The sequence below is a fragment of the Acinonyx jubatus genome, chromosome B2 (assembly GCF_027475565.1).
Source record: "Acinonyx jubatus isolate Ajub_Pintada_27869175 chromosome B2, VMU_Ajub_asm_v1.0, whole genome shotgun sequence".
NCBI lineage: Eukaryota > Metazoa > Chordata > Mammalia > Carnivora > Felidae > Acinonyx > Acinonyx jubatus.
The window spans coordinates 79,353,046-79,374,466 of NC_069385.1; the positions used below are offsets into that span (position 1 = coordinate 79,353,046).

The following is a 21,421-nucleotide window of genomic DNA, read 5'->3' on the forward strand; positions in this document are numbered from 1 at the left end:
AAACAGTACACTAATAGCTGTAGTGTATAAAACTGACATTTGGGGCCATTGTGTAAGAAATGCCACAAGAAAAATACTTTGTTTTTATTTCTTTGAACATTTGTAAAAGACATTTTTGGCAGCAGAGCATATCCTTATTCCCCCAAATAGAAACTAACATGAGAGGTGGGTAGAAGAATGTTGAGTTACTAGCCTGAGAATACAGTAGAACGTTTATTTTTTTATTTTCATTTTTATATTTTTAGAGGGAGAGGGAGAGGGCGTGTGAGTGGGCAAGGGGCGGAGGGAGAGGGAGCATGAGTGGGAGAAGGGAAGAAGGGGAGAGGGAGAGAGAGAACCTGAAGCAGGCTCCATGCCCAGTTCTGAGTACATGCAGGGCTGGCTCGATCTTAAGACATGCAGTCATAACTTGACCCGAAATCAAGAGTTGGATGCTTAACTGACCGAGCCACCCGGGCACCCAGAAAGGTATTTTTCTTGGGGCACCTGGGTAGCTCAATCGTGCCAAACTCTTGATTTTGGTTCAGGTCATGATCTCACAGTTTGTGGGATTGAGCCCACATTGAGCTCTGCACTGACAGAGTGGAGCCTGCTTGGGATTCTCTCTCTCCCTCTCTTTGCCCCTCCCCTGTGTGTATGCATGCATGCCTGCTTGCTCTCTCTTTAAATAAATAAACTTTAAAAAAAAAGGTATTTTTCTTATAACAAGTTGGAAAAAGAGTACTATCCCATGATTGTTATACAGAGAATTTATATTAGATGCTAACTCATATGTATGTATATCATGTGCACATGATAAAATTACATATAAGTAAATGCATATACAATATACACATGAATGTGAGTGTGTGTGTGTGTGTGTGTGTGTGTGTGTGTGTGTGTGTATGTGTATGTGTGTATGTGTGTGTCAAACAGAAGCCCTGAGTCAGGGCTTATTAAAACTGATGAGTAGTTTGGAAAGCCAAGGTAGGGGAAAAGTATGGGAATAATGCCTTCTGTGACAGCTCTCTGAGGAAGGGCAAGTCAGAACTACAAGTAAATTAGCTTCTGTCATGTATTAATTGGGTGTTTTTAATACAGGGTATGTTATTGTACTTCTTTGTATAGTATACCGTGTTCAATATACCAATGCTAAGCCCAGGAGCAGTGGCTTACTAATAGATTGTACATAAGTGGTTAGAAAAAGTATCTAACTTACTCTATAAAATTAGCAATTATTATCTTCTGCTTGACTGCACAGAAGATACCATATTGTGTAGGCTTCACCAGTGATCAACCCAAACTGCAGAGCAAACATATGGAAACATTTTTTTTTTTTTTAAGGGGCCGCTTACCTTGAGGTGGCTTGGAGGTAGGGGCTGAAAGCAATTACTGTCACAAAAAACAACAAACATTTTAATTATTTTTAAAGGGGAGTATAAAATGTGCCAAATCATAGGGTTTGAAATTGGGAACCAAGAGCACAGAATGCTAATAATGATAAAAAAAAAAACAAAAACCACCTCTGTGTGTGTTTGTATAAAACTAGAGAGAACATGGTATTGCATTGTACACACATATACATACACATATGTATGCTGTGATTCTCTCTTACAACCAGTTATGAAGGAGGCTTATAGGGTGTTGGGGGAAAGAGGAGAAAGAAGGAAGAGAGGAAAAATAAATCTGTGGATTCTGAGTAGTAGATGGAGGTTAATTATGTGGCTGCCCACTTGGGAGCATGAAAATCAGTCATCTGTAATGATATCTTTGAAATACTTGTTAACTGTATAGGGTCCTCAATTTTTTTTTCTTACTGGATTTAAAATGCTTTTAACTTTTTATTTTGAGATAATTATAGATTGATACGCAGTTGTATGAAAATTATATGTAGAGATCCTATATACCCTTCTTCCAATTTCCCCAGCAGTAACATACTGCATAATTACAATATTGCAGCCAGGAAATTGGTTTTGATAGTGATACAATTCATCAACCTTACTCAGGTTTCATTAGTTTTGCATGAATTCATATGTGTTTGTGTGTGTGTATATGTTTAGTTCTCTGCAGTTTTATCACTGTGTAGATTTATGTGACCACCACCAGAATCAAGATGCAGAACAGTTCTATCACAAGGATCCTGCGCTATCAACTTTTATAGGCACAGCTACCTTCTTGCCTTCCTTCCATTCTAACCTGTGACATCCACTAATCTGTTCACTGTTTCTTTAAATTTGTCATTTTAAGAATGATATATAAGTGGAATCATGTAGTATTTAAGCTTTTGAGATGAATAGATTTTTTTTTTCCTAGAGCTCCATCCAAATTGTTGTATATATCAATAGTGTGTTCCTTTTTTATTCTTGAGTAGTATTCCATAGTATGGATGTACCACTGAGTGTTATGGTGTATCCCATTGGAGGACATTGGGGTTGTTTCCAGTTTTTAACTATTAACTAATAATGCCACTATGAGCATTCCTCTACAGTTTTTTGTGTAAACATAAATTTTCATTTCTCCGGGATCTGTGCCTGAAAGTGTACTTGATGGGTTGTATGATAAATACATTTTTGGTTTTGTAAGAAACACCATTCTCTTTTTAGAGTGGCAGTGTTATTTTACATTTGTACTAACAATGTATATGTGATCCAGTTTCTCCACATTCTTGCCACCATTTGATGTTCTCGCTCTTTTATACTGTAGCCATTCCAATAGGTATATAGTGCTGTGTCGTGGTTTTAACTTGTATTATTCCTAATGGCTGAGGGTGTATATCTTTTCATGTGCTTATTTGCCATCTATAGATTCTATTCATGTTCATATTTTTTGCCTATTTTTAAATTGGATTGTTGGTACCATTGATTTTTGAATCTTTATATATTCTAGGTAATCTAGGTCCTTTGTCAGATGTGGGGCTTGCAAATATTTTCTCCCAGTCTGTAGGTTGTCTTTTCATCTTATTCACAGGGTCTTTCAGAGGGAAGGTTTTAAATCTTGATATAATCTAGTTTATTAGATTTTTCTTTTATGGATTGTACTTTGGTGTCAAGTGTAAGAATTCCTTGCCTATTTCTATCACCCTTTGCCTGTAGCTCCAGAGATTTTTTACTGTGTTTCTATCCAAAAGTTTTATGGTTTTATGTTTTCTTTTCTTTTTTTTTTTTAATTTTTAACTTTTTTTAATTGTTTATTTTGAGACAGAGAGAATGAGTGGGGTAGGGGCAGAGAGAGAGGGAGAGAATCCCAAACAGTCTCCGCACTGTCAGCACAGAGTCCAGTACGGGGCTCAGGCTTACAAACAGTGAAATCATGACCTGAGCCAAGATCAGGAGTCAGACGCTTAACTGACTGAGCCATCCAGGCACCCCTATACTTTACTTTCAAGTTCATTTTGAGTTGATTTTTGTATAAGATGTGGGGTTTAGGTTGGGATTCTTTTTTTTTTTTTTTTCTTTTTTTGCCTGTGGTACCCAGTTACTCTAGTACGATTTGTTGAAAAGACTATCCTTCTTCCTTTTAATTTGGCACCTTTGTCAAAAACCAGTTGGGGAGGGGCGCCTGGGTGGTGCAGTCGGTTGAGCGTCCGACTTCAGCCAGGTCACGATCTCGCGGTCCCTGAGTTCGAGCCCCGCATCGGGCTCTGGGCTGATGGCTCAGAGCCTGGAGCCTGTTTCCGATTTTGTGTCTCCCTCTCTCTCTGCCCCTCGCCCGTTCATGCTCTGTCTCTCTCTGTCCCAAAAATAAATAAACGTTGGAAAAAAAAAAATTAAAAAAAAAAAACAAAAAACAACCAGTTGGGGATATTTTTGTGGGTCTATTTCTGGATTCTGTAGTCTGTTGATCTATGTATGTATATGTCCCTCTGCCAATGTCAGACTTCTTCATTATAGGCGACATAGTAGGCCTTAACATCAGGTAGTGATTCCTCTTATGTTATGCTTTTTTTTTTTTTAACTTTGGCTATTTTAACTATTCTGGGTCTTTTGCCTTTGCATATAAACTTTAGAATAAGCTTGTTTTTGTCTACAAACACCTTCTTGGGATTTTAATGGGAAATGCATTCAACATGGATCAATTTGTGTAGAATTTATATGTGGAACCTTTCTACTCTTGAACACAGTATATTCATTTATTTCATCGTCATCATTCCCAGGATATAGATCCATACAGGTTTTTTTAGATTATACCTAAGTATTTATTTTCTGTAGAGCAATTGTAAATACTTTCAGTTCTTTCTAGATGAGGAAATTATGTTTGGACTTTTATTTTCAAATTTCAAAGCTTATTTTGTTGTAATAATTATTTTCACAAGGAGTTATGAATATTTTATGCACATGAAGGAAGAGCTTGGTTTTAGCAGTTTACTTTCAAATATTAGGAGTGTTGAGTTAATTAGCTGTAAGCCCCAAAGTTTGGTTGGGAGATACAAGCTACTTCATTTATATTGTGTTTGAAGTTCTATTGGAAATGACATTTAATATGTAATTATGAACCTACTATGCTCAAATCAGTCTTATTTCAGCTGTCATACCATACTGAAAATTTTTTTCATTTTTTAAAAAATTTAAATCCAAGTTAGTTAACATATAGTGTAATAATGATTTCAGGAATAAAATTTAGTGATTCATCACTTACATATAACATCCAGTGCTCCTCTCAACAAGTGCCCTCCTTAATGCCCATCGCCCATTTAACCCATCCCTCCACCCAACACACTGCCAGCAACCCTCAGTTTATTCTCTGTATTTAGGAGTCTCTTATGATTTGCCTTCCTTTCTGTTTTTATCTTATTTTCCTTCCCTTCCCCTATGTTCATCTGTTGAGTTTCTCAAATTCCACGTATGAGTGAAATCATAAGATATCTTTCTCTGACTGACTTATTTTGCTTAGCATAATACCCTTTAATTCCATCCACATTGTTGCAAATGGCAAGGTTTTATTCTTTTTCATCACAGAGTTGTATTCCATTGTATCTGTATATCACATCTTCTTTATCCATTCATCAGTCGATAGACATTTGGGCTCTTTCCATACTTTGGCTATGGCTGATAGCACTGCTATAAACATTGGGGTGCATGTGCCCCTTCAAGTCAGCATTTTTGTATTCTTTGGATAAATACCTAGTACTGCAGTTGCTGGGTTGTAGGGTAGTTCTATGTTTAACTTTCTGAGGAACCTCCATACTGTTTTCCAGAGTGGCTGCACCAGTTTGCATTCCCACCAGCAGTGCAAAAGGGTTCCTCTTTCTCCATATTCTTGCCAACATCTGTTGTTGCCTGAGTTGTTACTTTAGTGATTCTCACAGGTATAAGGTGGTATCTCATTGTGGTTTTGATTTGTATTTCCGTGATGATGAGTGATGTTGAGCATTTTTTCATATGTCTCTTAGCCACCTGGATGTCTTCTTTGGAAAAGTGTCTATTCATGTCTTTTGCCCATTTCTTCACTAGATTATTTGTTTTTTGAGTGTTGAGTTGGATAAGTTCTTTATAGATTTTGGATACTAACCCTTTATCTGATATGTTATTTGTAAATATCTTCTCCCATTCTGTCGGTTGCCTTTTAGCTTTGCTGATTGTTCCTTTTGCTGTGCAGAAGCTTCTTATCTTGATGAGGTCCCAGTAGTTCATTTTTTGCTTTTGTTTCCCTTGCCTCGAGAGACATGTCAAGTAAGATGTTGCTGCAGCCAAGAAAAAAGAGGTTGTTGCATGTTTTCTCCTCTAGGATTTTGATGGCTTCCTGTCTTACATTTAGGTCTTTCATCCATTTTGAGTTTATTTTTGTGTATGGTGTAAGAAAGTGGTCCAGCTTCATTATTCTACATGTTGCTGTTCAGTTTTCCCACCACCATTGCTGAAAAGACTGTCTTTTTTCCATTGGATATTCTTTTCTGCTTTGTCAAAGATCAGTTGGCCATATTTGTGGGTCCGTTTCTGGGTTCTCTGTTCTGTTCCATTGATCTATGTGTCTGTTTTTGTGCCAGTACCGTACTGTCTTGATGACTGCAGCTTTGTAATGCAGCTTGAAGTCAGGAATTGTGATGCCTCCACCTTTGGATTTCTTTTTTAACATTACTTTGACTATTTGGGTTTTTTTCTGGTTCCATACAAATTTTAGAATTGTTTGTTCTAGTTCTGTGAAAAATGCTGTTGTTATTTTGATAGGGATAGAATTGAATATGTAGATTGCTTTGGGTAGTATCGACATTTTAATAATATTTGTTCTTCCAATTCATGAGCATGAAATGTTTTTCCTTTTTTTGTGTGTCTTCTTCAGTTTCTTTCGTAAGCTTTCTATAGTTTTCAGTGTACAGATCTTTCACCTCTTTGATTAGGTTATTCCTAGGTATTTTATGGGTTTTAGTGCAATTGTAGATGGGATTAATTCCTTGACTTCTCTTTCTGTTGCTTCATTATTGCTGTATAGAAATGCAACTGATTTCTGTACATTGATTTTATATCCTGCTACTTGGCTGAATTCATTAGTCAGTTTTAGCAGGTTTTTGGTGGAGTCTTTTGGATTTTCCATGTAAATATCATGTTGTCTACGAAGAGTGAAAGTTTGACTTCCTCCTTGCTGATTTGGATGCCTTTTATTTTTGTTGCCTGATTACTGAGGCTACGACTTCCAACACTATGTTGAATTACAGTGGTGAGAGTGGGCACTTCTGTCATGTTCCTGACCTTAGGGGAAAAGCTCTCATCCTGATTGAGGATGATATTGGCTGTGGGTCTTTTGTATATTGTCTTTATGATCGTGAATTATGTTTCTTCTATCCCTACTTTCTTGAGGGTTTTTATCAAGAAAGGATGCTATAATTTGTTGAATGCTTTGTTTGCGTCTATTGAGAGGATCATGTGGTTGTTATTCTTTCTTTTATTAATGTGATGTATCACATTGATTGATTTGCAGATATTAAACCAGCCCTGCATTCCAGGAATAAATCCCACTTGGTCATAGTGAATAATTCTTTTAATGTATTGTTGGATCTGGTTGGCTAGTGTTTTGTTGAGAATTTTTGCATCCATGTTCATCAGGGAGATTGGTCTGTACTTTTTTAGTGGGGTCTTTGTCTGGCTTTGGAATCAAGGTAGTGCTGGTCTCCTAGAATGAGTTTGGAAGTTTTTCTTCCATTTCTATTTTTTTGGAATAGCTTCAAAAGAATAGGTGTTAACTCTTCATTAAATGTTTGGTAGAATTCCCCTGGAAAGCCATCTGGCCTTGGACTCTTGTTTGTTGGGAGATTTTTGATTACTGATTCAGTTCTTTACTGGTTATGGGTCTGTTCAAATTTTCTATTTCTTCCTGCTTCAGTTTTGGTAGTGTATGTGTTTCTAGGAATTTGCCCATTTCTTCCAAATTGCCCAATTTGTTGGCATAAAATTGCTCATAAGATTCTCTTATTATTGTTTGTATTTCTGTGGTGTTGGTTGCAATCTCTCCTCTTTCATTTGTGATTTTATTTATTTGGATCCTTTCCTTTTTCTTTTGATCAATCTGGGTAGGGGCTTATCAATTTTGTTAATTCTTTCAAAGAACCAGTTTTCATTGATCTGTTCTATTGTTGTTGTTTTTTTTTATTTCAGTATCATTGATTTCTGCTCTAATCTTTATTATTTTCCTTCTTTTCCTGGCTTTAGGCTTTATTTGCTTTCTTTTCTAGCTTTTTTAGGTATAAGGGTAGGTTGTATATTTGATACCTTTTTCCTTCTTTAGGAATCCCTGGATTGCTACATGCTTCCCTCTTGTAACTGCCTTTGCTGCATCCCAGAGGTTTTGGACTGTCATGTTTTCCTTTTCATTGGCTTCCATGTACTTTTTCCTTTTCTCTTTAATTTCTTGGTTAACCCATTCATTCTTTAGTAGAATGTTCTTTAATCTCCAAGTATTGGCAGTCTTTCCAAATTTTTTCTTGTGGTTGATTTCAAGTTTCATAGCGTTGTGGTCTGAAAATATGCAAGGTATGATCTTGCTCTTTTTGTACTTGAGGGCTGATTTGTGATCCAGTATGTGATCTATTGTGGAGAATGTTCCAGTGCACTTGAGAAAAATGTGTATTCTGCTTTAGGATGAAATGTTCTGAATACATCTGTTAAGTCCTTTTGGTCCAGTGTGTCATTCAAAGCCATTGTTTCCTTGTTGGTTTTTTGCTTATATGATCTGTCCATTGCTGTATGTGGGGTGTTGAATTTTTCTCCTGGTACAGTATTATTATCAATGGGTTTCTTTATGTTTGTGACTTATTGATTTATGTATTTGGGTGCACCCACGTTGGGGCATAACTGTTTATAATTGTTAGATCCTCTTGGTGTATAGACCCCTTAATTATGATATAATGCCCTTCTTCATCTCTTGTTACAGTCTTTATTTTAAAATCTAGTTTGTCTGGTATAAGTATGGTCACTCCAGCTTCTTTTGATGACCATTAGCATGAGGGATGTTTCTCCATCCCCTTACTTTCAATTTGTAGGTGTCTTTAGGTCTAAAATGAGTCTCTTGTAAGCAGCATATAGATGGGTCTTATTTTCTTATCCATTCTGATACCCTAGGTCTTTTGATTGGAGTATTTAGTACATTAACATTTAGAGTGAGTACTGACATACTAACTCTTTTCTAAATGGAGGAGCCTCAGCAGCCCACCTGAGGCTAATTCCTACCTTTTCATACTTCCTAAAGCCTTTGGCCCAATTTGTAATTATATTTTCCATAATCTCAGTGATCAATCCAGAATTTGAAATCTGTACTCTTGAGTTTCTTGATTTACTGTGAAAATTAGCTTTTGTTTTTGTGCCTCATACATTTATTCATATTTTATTACTTTATCCAACGCAAGGTTAATCTTTTTTCTTCAAACTCAATAGGTTATAGTCAGTACCACTAATTGGATAAAGGAGACCTCTAGGAGCTCAATTGTGGTGTTTCATTTTACACAACTAAAACCCAGGAAAGTCCTGAGTATCCCTTGAAATTGCAGTGAAATAGTAGTGCTATCTTTAAGGTCTATGCTACTGTTTCTTAAGAATGACTGTATGGTGTTTTTTGTTTCATTCGGTGTAGCTTTTTCTTTTATGTTCCTTAGGCTGGAACTCATGGCAGGCAGGTTTGTTTATTTGTTTAGTGATCGTCTCATTCCAGGAAGGATTTCGGGCCATGATTCTTACTCCCTTTTGAGTTATATTTTCTTTTTAGAGGACAGGACAAAAAGCATTTTCCAAGTTACCTATAAATAATTTAGCTGTGGAAAAACATCCCTCTATCATCCTCTCTCTACGTTGGGTGCAGGCTTATTTTGTTAGTTGATGGAACTGAGAGAATGCACAGAGTCCCCATGATTTAGGAGCATGGTAGTTTAGAAGTAGATACATGTTTAGGGAGACAAATAACCAAAGGTATGAGTGGAGACAACCACCCATGACCTCTATTTTTTCTCTTGTGTGATATGGTCTGCCCCAAAATGGACCATATACCAGGGATGAAGAACTGCTTGATATGGTTCAACTTGTTTAATTCAGTACAAAGGGGCAGACAGCTAAATCAGACTACATATTTATTTCTTCATTTATGGTTGGCTTTATACCATCATTTTGGGTTTTACTTCAGTTAATTTACTGCATGGAGTTGTGTCAGTAGTAGCCCCATTTTAATATATTAACTTAAATATTAAGTTATATGTATTATTTAATAGTTAAATAAAACTGCAGCAAAGTATAAAAAAGCTGCAAAAAATATAAAAGTGTGCTTTTATAGCAGAAAAACATTTTTAGTTATATAATGCAGTGATTCCCAGTTTGTGGTCTGAAGACCTGTTGATATGTTTAAACATTACAGACCCCCCCCCTTCCCCAGGAGCTTTTGTTTATGTGGGTATATCAGAAATGAAAACTGAGAACATTTAACTATATTTCTTAATTTATTTAAAAATAATAAACAACTGACTACATGTTATAAGATTTTTTTAATGCAAAATATTGTATTTTCTAAACAAAAAATGAGAGAACAGTGGCATTGTTTTCTATATTTGCAGTTTTATTCAATGTCAGGCTTAATATAGAGGACACCTGCATACTTAAAGCTGCTTCTGCATTCAGTCTGTTGCTGTATGTTATTATGGTTGATAGATATTTAAAAGATGCAGCCTCACACAAATGTCTATAGGAGTAAGAAAATGGAAGAACATTTTAGAAGCCTTTTCAGATAGCTAGATAGGCCTCTTTGATACTATATCAAAACATAGTAAGTGGTGTTTCTTATAGGTTTGTTGCAGAGTGGAATCTGAAGCCATGGATCAGTGAACTTTTTGTACTCTGTCATATCACTTTTGTATTTGTTCATTGTATTAGGTAGATTTTCTAAATGCCGACCATTTTCTTTATATATTATCACATCTTATATATATATAGCCTTTGGAAAATTCTAACATATATTCATGATGATGAGTGAAAACAGCAAATAATATTTCATTATAAAAGGGTTCTGAACTTGCAGACTCCTGAAAGTGTCTAAGGGACCTTTAGGTGATCCCTGCACCTCTTGTTGAGAATCACTGATTTAACATAAATAGTTCTTTATTAGCAAGTTCATTTGTGATTACCCCCAAGTGCAGTTTCTTTTGATGACTGCCAACCTGCATCCACCATGGCTTACGAGGCCTGCAACTGGCCTCCAGTAGCAGCTGAAGGTAAAGGCACTAATTCTGTCCCCATTCCTCATTAGAAACACAGAGCTCTGGTTGCATTCCTCATCTAAGGGTACAGTAGCATACGGTCATAGGGAAGACCAATAAAGCAAATACCATGAATTGTAACTATCTTAAGAATCCTTAGTCATTAAATAAGAAATTATCTACAAAGTTTTATGAAAAGATCATAAATGTAATGATAATTATTCATGCTATTAAAAGGATACCAGTAAACTGTAGGGTGCACACTTAATACATTAAAAAAATCCAACCCTGTTTTAGCATTGAATTGGCACAGAGTAAACTAAATAAATTACCTTGTTAGAAAAACATTATTAACAAGGCTTTCTCTCCCTTTTTAGAAATTTTTAAAGATTTTGGGGAGTGATTTGAGTAGCCTGAGTATCATACAGCTATGAAAGGAGGTTTGAATACTCTTCTTTTTCTTGTGATAGATTTTCCTGTTAGAGACTAGCATTCAAATTCCCTTGACCCTAGAGCTGCCCTTGAGTGGGTATTTGTTTCTCCGTGATACAAACATTATAGTCCTCCAATGTAAACCATTTTCAAAAATAAGAATTGATTCATCATTATCTTCTCTTACTTTATTCAGAACCAGAATGGAACTGTCTAGTATTGGGTCCTTTTCCTGCATCTTTCCCTGCCATACCTTACTCTTGTGTCTAGGTATCTGCTCTAAGCATTTTCTGTCCTTTCACCCTTCAGAAACCGAAAGCCAGAACGGCCCTCATTGCCTCACTTACTTGGTCTGTATGATTTCTTTAAAAATGAAACTAATTAGCACATTTGGAGGTCAAACCGAGAAATCAGTTTTGTGTTTGTCCCACTCTGACTTAGTGCAGGTCCCTTAATTGACAGGTTTCAGTTGTTTCATCTGAGGAGTGAAATGGAATGATTTGAGCATTCTTTTGTTTCTGAAACCTGATGAGTATAAATCATGTTTTCAAATCTTTTATGGGCCAAAAGCATTTTTAGCGTGGTAAACCATATTTATTAAAAAATAATGAAGTCCTTATTATGTCTGTTGAATATTGGGAAAATGAAAGATTTTTAATGTTAAAAAAAGGAACTGCTTGTAAAATATAATAGCATTTGTTGAGATCTTACTAATTTTTTATTGTATAATTATTCAAGGAATTGGCTAGATTTTGTTATATTGTTTACAAATATTTTTACCAATTTTGGTGGGAGTGTATTTACAATGAAATTATGGGATCTGTGATTCAGGGGTAAAGTTTAATACTCTTTATCCAGAGAATAAATTTTACAGGATCCTTTCAAACTATCCATTTAGTTAGAACAATTGTTATAGCAATTTTATGTTAATATTTAAATTAAAATAATGTTTCTGTTGAAAAGTAATACAAGCATTACAAAAGTCCTAAAAATTCAAATAATACAGAGAAGTAGACAACGAAACATCACTATCCTTTCTGTTATCCTTGTAGACTCCTTTCCAAGAAATAATCACTGTTAAGAAATCATCTCAACATGTACAAGTTCAGGGCGCCTGGGTGGCTCAGTCGGTTGAGCGTCCGACTTTGGCTCACTCAGGTCATGATCTCACAGCTCGTGAGTTCGAGCCCCGCGTCAGGCTCTGTACTGACAGCTCAGAGCCTGGAGGCTGCTTCTGCTTCTGTGTCTCCCTCTCTCTCTGCCCCTAACCCACTCGCATTCTGTCTCTGTCTCTGTCAAAAATAAATAAACATTAAGAAAAAAAAAATGTACAAGTTCATAAAGATCCTTTTTTTATTCACTAACTATAAATGGGAGTGTACCATGCACACTGCTTAGTATGTTGTTTTTACTGAAACATATTTTGGTATTCTTTACATGTTACATGTTATTGTGTGTATACATACAAGATTATATATATATATACACACACACATATATATATATATGTATATATATAAACTCACAGCATGAATAAAATCTGCCTCATTCTTTTTTTAAGTTTTCCAGGTATATTGAGATATAATTGACATACAACACTGTGTAAATTTAAGATGTACAGCATAGTGGTTTCCATATATTGTGAAATGATTATCATAATAAGTTTAGTAAGCATCCATCATCTTATATACAGTCAGTGAAAAGAGAAATCAAAAAAAGAAAAATAAATGTTTTTTTCCCTGTCATGAGAACTCCTGGGATTTACTCTTGTAACAACTTTCATATATGTCATATAGCAGTGTTAATTATAGTCACCCTGTTGTACCTTACATCTCTAGTATTTATTTATTTATCTCATACCTGGAAGCTTATGCCTTTTGACCATCTTTCTTCAATTCTCCCTCCCCCCATTTTCCTCCTGGTAACTCCAAGTGTGATTGCTTTTTCGAGGAATTTTCTTTTTGGTTAAATATGCCATATGTAGGTGAGATCATACAATAATTGTCTCTTTATGACTTATTTTACTTAGCATAATGCTTTAAAGGTCCATCCATGCTGTCGCAAATGGAAGGATTTTCTCATTTTTTATAGCTGAATAATATTCCATTGTATGTATGTGTATACGCCACATCTTTATCCATTCATCCATTGATGGACACTTAGGAAGTTTTCATGTCTTAGCTATTATAAGTAATGTTGCTATGAACATGGGGGCACAGATATCTTTTAGAGTTAGTATTTTTGTTTCCTTTGGATATATTCTCAAAAGTGGAATTGCTGGACCATAGGTTCAGTGTAATTTTAGTTTTTTTAAGGATCCTTCATACTGTTTTCCGTATTGGCTATACTAGTTTACAGTCCTACCAACTGCATAAGGGTTTCCTTTTCTTCACATCCTTACAAGCATTTGTTATCTCTTGTCTTTTTGATTCTGGCCACTCTTATAGGCATGAGGTAATATCTCATTGTGGTTTTGATTTGCATTTCCCTAATGACTGGTGCTGTTGAGCATTTTTCACGTATCTGTTGGCCTTTCACATACCTTCTTTGGAAAATGTCTATTCAGGTCTGCCCATTTTTAAGTGGACTTTCTTTTGGTATTGAGTTGTAGGAATTTAGGAGTTCTTTATATATTTTGGATTTTAACCCCTTATCTGATAGGTGGCTTGCAAATATTTTTTCCCATTCAGTATGTTGTCTTTTTAATTTGTTGATGGTTTCTTTTACTGTGCAGAGACTTTTTAGTTTGGTGTACTCTCTTCTTGTATATTTTTTATTTTGTTGCTTGTGCTTTTGTGTTCTGTCCAAAAAATCATCACTGTGATCCATGTCTTAGAGCTTTTTTCCTTTGTTTTCTTATAGGAGTTTCATCTTTTCTGGTCTTATGCCTAAGTCTTTAATCCACCTTGAGTTAATATTTAAGAGTAGTGTAAATTAGAGGTCTAGTTTCATTCTTTTACATGTGAATATCCAACTTCCCTAGACCATTTATTGAAAAGACTGCTTTTCTCCATTAAGTATTTTTGGCTCTCTTGTCAAATATTAGCTGACCATAAATACTTGGATTTATTTCCAGGTTCTCATTTCTGCTCCACTGATCTCTTTGTTTTTATGCCAGTACCATACTGTTTTGATTACTGTAGCTTTATAGTATAGCTTGAAATAAGGAAGTGTGATGCCTCCTGCTTTGTTACTCTTTTTCAGGAGCACTTGGCTATTCAGGGTCTTTGTGGTGCCATGCAAGTTTTAGGATTTTTTTTTCTATTCCTTTAAGGAATGCCATTGGGATTTGATAGCAATTGCATTGAATTTATAGATAGCTCTGGGTGGTATGGACATTTTAACAATACTATTAATTCTTCCCTTCTATGAACACAAGTTACCTTTTTCCATTTATTTGTGCCCTCTTTGATATCTTTTGACAGTGTCTTGTATTTTTCAGAGTAGAGATCTTTCTTCTCCTTGGTTAAGTTTAATCCTAAGTATTTTATTGTTTTGGTGCTATTATAAATGGGATTGTTTTCTTTCTTTTTCACATAATTTATTGTTAGTGTACAGAAACATTACTGATATTTGTAGATTAATTTTGTATCATTCTAACAGTTTTTTGGTTGAGTCTTTAGGATTATTTTTTATATATAAATTCATGTCGTCTCAAATAGAGACAATTTTGCTTTTTCTCCCCAATTCTGATGCCTTTAAAATTTTTTAAAACCTGTTTGCTATAGGTAGGCCTTCTATTAAATAGGAATGGTGAGTGGGTACCTTTGTCTTGTTTCTCGAAGGAAAAGCTAAAGCTTTCAGCCTTTCACTATTGAGTATGGTATTAGCTATGGCCAACATATATGGCCTTTATTATGTTGAGGTATGTTCCTTCTATACCTAATTTGTTAAGAGTTTTTATTATGAACATTTGATAATACAATTTGAATAAGAATTATGAATATTTGTTGATAAAACATTTTTGTCAAATGCTTTTTCTGTATCTATTGAAATGATTATATGATTTTTTCTTTCATTTTATTAATGTGTGTATCACATTGTTGATTTCTATATGTTGAACTATCCTTGCTTGCATTCCAAGTATAAATCCCACTTGATCATGGCAAATGATTCTTTGAATGTGCTGCTAAATTTGATTTGCTAGTATTTTACTGAGAATTTTTACATCTGTTTTCACCAGGGATATTGTTTTTTTTTGTTTGTTTGTTTTTCTTCTGATAGTGTCCTTTTCTGGCTTTGGTATCAGAGTGATACATGCCTTGTAAAATGAGTTTGAGAGTATTCCCTTCTCTTCAGTTGTTGAAAAAGTTTGAGAAGGATTGGCATTAATCCTTCTTTAGATGTTTGGTAAAGTTCGCCAGTGAAGCCATCGGGTTCTGGGCTTTTCTTTGTTGGGAGATTTTTGATTACTGGATCAATCTCCTTACTAGTGATTCATCTCTTCAGACTATTTCTTCCTGACTTAGTCTTGGTAGGTTGTATGTTTCTAAAAATTTTTCCATTTCCTGTGGTTGTTGAGTTTATTGGTGTATAGTTATTCATAGTAGCCTCATGATTCTTTATATGCCTGTGTTATCAATTGTAATGTCTCCCTTTCAGTTATAGTTTTGTTGATTTGAGTCTTCTCTGTTTTTTCCTTTGTTAACTTTGGACTCAGTTTGTTCTCATTACAGTTCCTTAAGATGTAGATTTGGGTTGTTTATTTGGCATGATTTTGCTTCTTACTGTAGGCATTTATTGCTGTGAACATCACTCTTAGAACTACCTTTACTGGATCCCATAAGTTAAGGTATGTTATGTTTCCATTTTTGTTTGTCTAAGATACTTTTAAAATTTCCCCTTTATTTTTCTTTGATATACTGGTTATTCAAGAGTGTTAATTTCCATGTATTTGTGAATTTTCCAGTTTTCCTCTTGTTAATGATTTCTAGTTTTATACCATTGTGGCTAGAGAAAATACATGGTATGAGTTTAATCTTCTTGAATTTGCTAAGGATGTTTTGTGGCCTAACATGTAGTTTATCATAGAAAATGTTCCATTTTCACTTGAGAATAATGTGTATTCTGTTGTTGTTGGATATGCATACGTTAGGCCTGTTTGGTCTATAGTTTTCAAATCTCTTCTTTCTGTATTAATTCTCTGTCTAGATGTTCTATCCAGAGTGGGTTATTAAAGTCTCCAACTGTTATTTGGTATTGCTGTTTATTTCTCCTTTTAGTTCTATTGGTTTTTACTTTATGTATTCATGTACTCTGATCCTGGGTGCATAAATATTTACAATTATTATATCCTCTTGATGCATTGATCCCATTATCATTATATAATAATCACCTTTGTCTCTTTTTACATTTGTCAGTTTAAAGTATCTTTTGTCTATATCTGCCACTGTTTTTTTTTTTTCTTTTTTTCTTTTCTTTTTTTTTTTTTGGATATCATTTATTTGAATGACTTTCCATCCCTTCTTTCGGTCTTTGTGTGCCTTTAAGGCTATAGTTGGGTCTCTTGTCTCCCATCCAAGTAGTAACCAGGCCCCACCCTGCTTAGCATCTGAGATCAGATGAGATCCGGCGCTTTCAGGGTGATATGGCCGTAGACTGGGTCTCTTGTAAGCAGCATATCAATGGATTAAAAAAAATTTTTTTAACGTTTTTATTTATTTTTGAGAGACAGAGACAGAGCATGAGTGGGGGTGGGGAGGCAGAGAGAGAGGGAGACACAGAATCTGAAGCAGCCTCCAGGCTCTGAGCTGTCAGCACAGAGCCTGAGGTGGGACTTGAACCCATGAACTGCAAGATCATGACCTGAGCCGAAGTCAGACGCTTAACTGACTGAGCCACCCAGGCGCCCCGGATTTTTTTTTTTTTTTAAAGCATTCCACCATCATTTCTATATCTTTTGATTGGTGAACTTAATCTATTTACACTTAAAGAAATTATTGATAAGTAACAACGTACTAGTGCCATTTTGTTAATCATTTTCTGGTTCTATGGATCTCTTGTTCCTTGTTTGTGATCCTGTTGTCTTTTTTGTGTGTTTTGATGTCTCGTGTTGTCAGTATGCTTTGACTTCTTTATCATATTCTTTTGTGTAATTACTACAGATTTTTTCCTTGTTTATCATTTTATTTATAAATCAAATATCTTTAAACTATAACCCTCTATTTTAAACTAATAAGTTAACTTCAATAGAATTCCTGAGCTTTACACTTTTACTTCTCTTTCCCCTCATATTTTAGGTTAATGTTACAATTTACATATTATTTAATATTGTGTAACTAATAAGATTACTGTAGTTATGGTTATTTTTACTGTATTTTTTAAAACTTTTAATCTAGAGTTGTAGTTGAATTATGCATTGAAATTACCATATGACAGGATCCAACTTTGACTCTGTATTTACCATTACCAGTGAATTTTACTCTGCCTTCTTATGTTTTTATGATATTAACTAGTGTTCTCTTATTCCCACTCAGCTCCCTTCAGCATTTGCTATAAGGCAGGTGTAGTGGTGATGAATTCCCTCAGGTCTTATTTGTTAGGGGGAGTCTTTATTTCTCCATTGCCTAAGGACAGCTTTGCCAGGTAGCATTCTTGGTTGATGGGGTTTTTTCTTGGAATATTTTGAATATGTCATCCCATTCTTTTCTGGCCTGAAAAGTTTCTGTTGAGAAATCCAAAGATTATCTTATGGGCATTCCTTTGCGTGTAATTTCTTCCTTTTCTCTTGATGTTTTTAAACTGCTGTCTTTGACTTTGTACAATTTTATTATAGCATGTCTTGATGTAGTTTTATTTGGGTTCAAGCTATTTGGGGTCCTTTGGGCTTCTTGAAACAGATCCCTTCTGCTTCATTCTCTTTGAAGGTGGTATATTCTTCCATTGTATAGAAACATTATAATACGTTCAACCTCTTCCCTTACTAACATATATGTTAGGAACTTGTTTTGATAGTGTAATTATACATGGCAGTGAACTTAAGTCTTTGCATGCATATGTAAGTATACTAATGGAAATTCCTGGAAGTGGAAATCTCTGGATCAGTAAAGCATTTTCAAATCACTTTTGGTTATTTGTTAATATAAGGAATCTAAAAAATGCTACTGGATAATAGTTTTTCTTATGGTAATCAAGTTAAGATCTTTTATGATTAAATTGGCTTTCCTTGTGATATCATTCAAGAAGATTTTTATTTTATTTTAATTTTTTTTAAATGTTTGTATTCATTTTTTAGAGACAGAGAGAGACAGAGTACAATCAGGGGGAGGGACCAAGAGATAGAGGGAGACACAGAATCTGAAGTAGGCTCCAGCCTCCGAGCTGTCAGCAGAGAGTTGGACACGGGGCTTGAACTCACTAACCACGAGATCATGACATGAGCTGAAGTCAGTCACTTAACGACTGAGCCACCCAGGCGCCCCAGAAGATTTTTAAAAACATGTATTTTTATGAAAGCATCTTTAATATGGAAACATTGATGAGTTGTGCCAACTTGTCAGAAATTATTGGCTCAAAATTTAAGACCAAATAAAAAGTTGTTTATATTTAATTATGCTGTTGATGAATACCTACTTCCTAAGGTGTTAAGTTCCTAATGGAAGAGAATTTTATACATGCACACATACACACAAACTAGGTTCAGATTCTGGTTCTATACTGGGCTATCTTTGTGAAATCCAGTACCACTTAGATTAGTTGAACCTAAGTTTCCAGTCTGTAAAATCTTGCAGGTGGTGATAAACAGTGTTAGAGGTAAAGTTCATGATGATTCTAGCTTACTACCAGCTACTTACTAAGCACCTAATGTATGGATAAAAAATAAAGTACACTCAGAGAAAAGTATGTTATTTAAAAGGAAATACATCAGAGCATGGTAGTATTGGAGACTTTGAAAGGACCATGGAAATTGTTTTTTGCATTGGTTTGCAAATGAGCTCAGTGTACTTCAAGGGTTCTATTGTTTTTCAAAAAATTTTTGAAAGTACTGATTTCATCCATTGGTTTTTCAAATTTTAGCATTTCTTCAGAGGCAGCCAGATAAAGGCTGAACTATTCCGTGTGGTGTCTGGTGAGTTAGGTTGCAGAGAGTGCTTCAAAAACTCACTTGCCCCGCAATCTGATGCAGCCCCTGAAACACCTTCTTGGGGAACTGTCTAGTCCAACTTAAGCATTTAACAGTTGAGGAAGCTAGGACAGAGAGATGTTATTTTTCTTCTTCTAGATCACATAGAATCACACAGGTCACTAGAATCACAGGTCTGGAACTAGAACTACAGTCTGCTGTGTCCCATTCTTTTGCTCTTTCTAGTCTATTATCATTTTAGTAAAATCTTATCATTTTATCACATATTTAAAAGCTGAGTAATAGGATTCTCTTGTAATAGTACATTTGAGTTTTATCATAATTTTATAACATGGATAAAAATATTAAAATTTGGCTATTTTATCAGTATCTTCTGATAAGGTGATGCACATGCTGGAAAAGAAACATTTTTTTTTTCAAAATCTGTCATATCTTGTTAATTCTCTGTATACAATTTATTGAGTGGGAACCACTTCTGAAACCTGTTTTATTTTTGGTATTAACAGTGCTCAATACTGTGGAGTAAAATCTAACTGTATGTTGGAAGACAATATCTCAGAATAAGCAAAGGCTTATAAACATTTTAAAAGAAAACAACAGCGATTTCATTAGAGTAATAAGACCAAAGCCCACTGCTTGTAATGCTCAGAGGAGGTATAACTATTAGATTCCAAGTTTGCTTCTATCTTGTCCTGCTCAAAGCAGATGAAGAAATAATAAGAGATAACTCATTTAAATTAGCTCAGTTTCCACATTCGAATGTATCATCCCCCAGAGGACTGAAGAACCTTATGAATATGGTTTCAGAACCTTTGTCAGTATACATTAGGGACTTAGGAAGACTAGGGATAGGTAAGAAAAGTGAGAAAAAGCAAGCACCAGTGTTTTCAAAGGCATGGAGAGGAAGATGTTAGAAGCTATTAATCAGTAAACTTAATGCCAATCTCTACCAAATTTTCGAATATGTTTTGGAACATATTTCTCACTTAGAACTACCTTACTCTTTTCCTTATTAGACTGCAAGATTGGTACATCAAAAAAAAATACTATATCTACTAATTTTTCTATGTACATAAAATATATACATTCAATTCTAAATTATATATTATAAACTATACAGTATATACTACATACTGTACTATACCACTTATGTAGTACATATTATATACATCTATATTCTGTAGGTATGTACTATATCTACCAGATGGTAGTAGATACAGTAAATGTTTCTTATGTTTTAATGGAAAAATGTGGACTAGTTGAAAATGTTAGAAAGCTTTACAATTGGATCAGTAACTGAGCCTAAGGGGTGCCAGTAAATAGCTGTCAGGTTGGAGAGAACATTCTTAGGTGAGTGCTTTGGAGTGCCATTTTAAGCCCCAGCCCTTTGTCAGCATATTTATTGGTCAGTTTGACTAGGCTCCTTAGGGGTAAGAACAGGTCTTATTTGATTTTGTATTTGCAACATTTGACATTCTATCTGGCTAGAATTAATATTTCTTAAAGGAATGAGTGGATAGATGGATCAATGAAAGAAAGTGGCATTCATGGCAGGTTTCAGAAATAGGAAGGACAGCTAATTTGATGGATGACAAGTTTAAGATTGAATTGATCAAAATCTGGCCCCAAACAAGCAAGATAAAATTTAATCTGGTTAACTGTTGAGTCCTCAATTTTTTCCATCTGTTTTGTGGGTATCATATGGGAGACTTGATTTGAAAGTAATTGAAGTTTTAAAAAAAGCATAGCATTTTAGTTGTTGAATCTATGGTCATATAGCTGCTTAAAAAGTTAACAGAAGGAAAAAAACCAATTAACCAATTATGCTGGTCCTCAGGCTCTAGGAAATAATAATAATTAAGTTTACTGGCCAGATAACATTTTAAAACAGACACCAAATTTTAGGTAGCAGACTGACATGTATAGAGCAAGCAGGAGAACCAGAAGTAAAAAAAAAATGGGAATATAAGAAACAGTGGAAGAACCATGGAAGTGTGAATAAGATTCAGATAAAGGGAAAATGTAATGTGTTTTCAGTAGTTAAAGAGCTGTTTTGTTGGAAGAGGAGAAATGGATATGCTCTTGGATGTTGCTGAAGGTAGTACAAACCTAACATTTTTAGGTTGAATAAGCAGGTTTCTGCTTATTCATAAGGAGGAGCTCCAAAATAAATTGGAATTGTCCAATGATAATAAAATCAGTGCCCTTTGAATTACTGGACTTTCTGCCATCAGAACTATTTGTACAGATGCTGAATGACCACT

The 21,421-nt window shown here is 34.9% G+C and overlaps 1 protein-coding gene across 3 annotated transcripts in view; it reads left to right on the forward strand.

Annotated features, from left to right (window-relative positions):
- Window positions 1–21,421, forward strand: part of LCA5 (lebercilin LCA5) — a 143,838-nt gene that overhangs the window by 92,458 nt on the left and 29,959 nt on the right. The window lies entirely within an intron of this gene.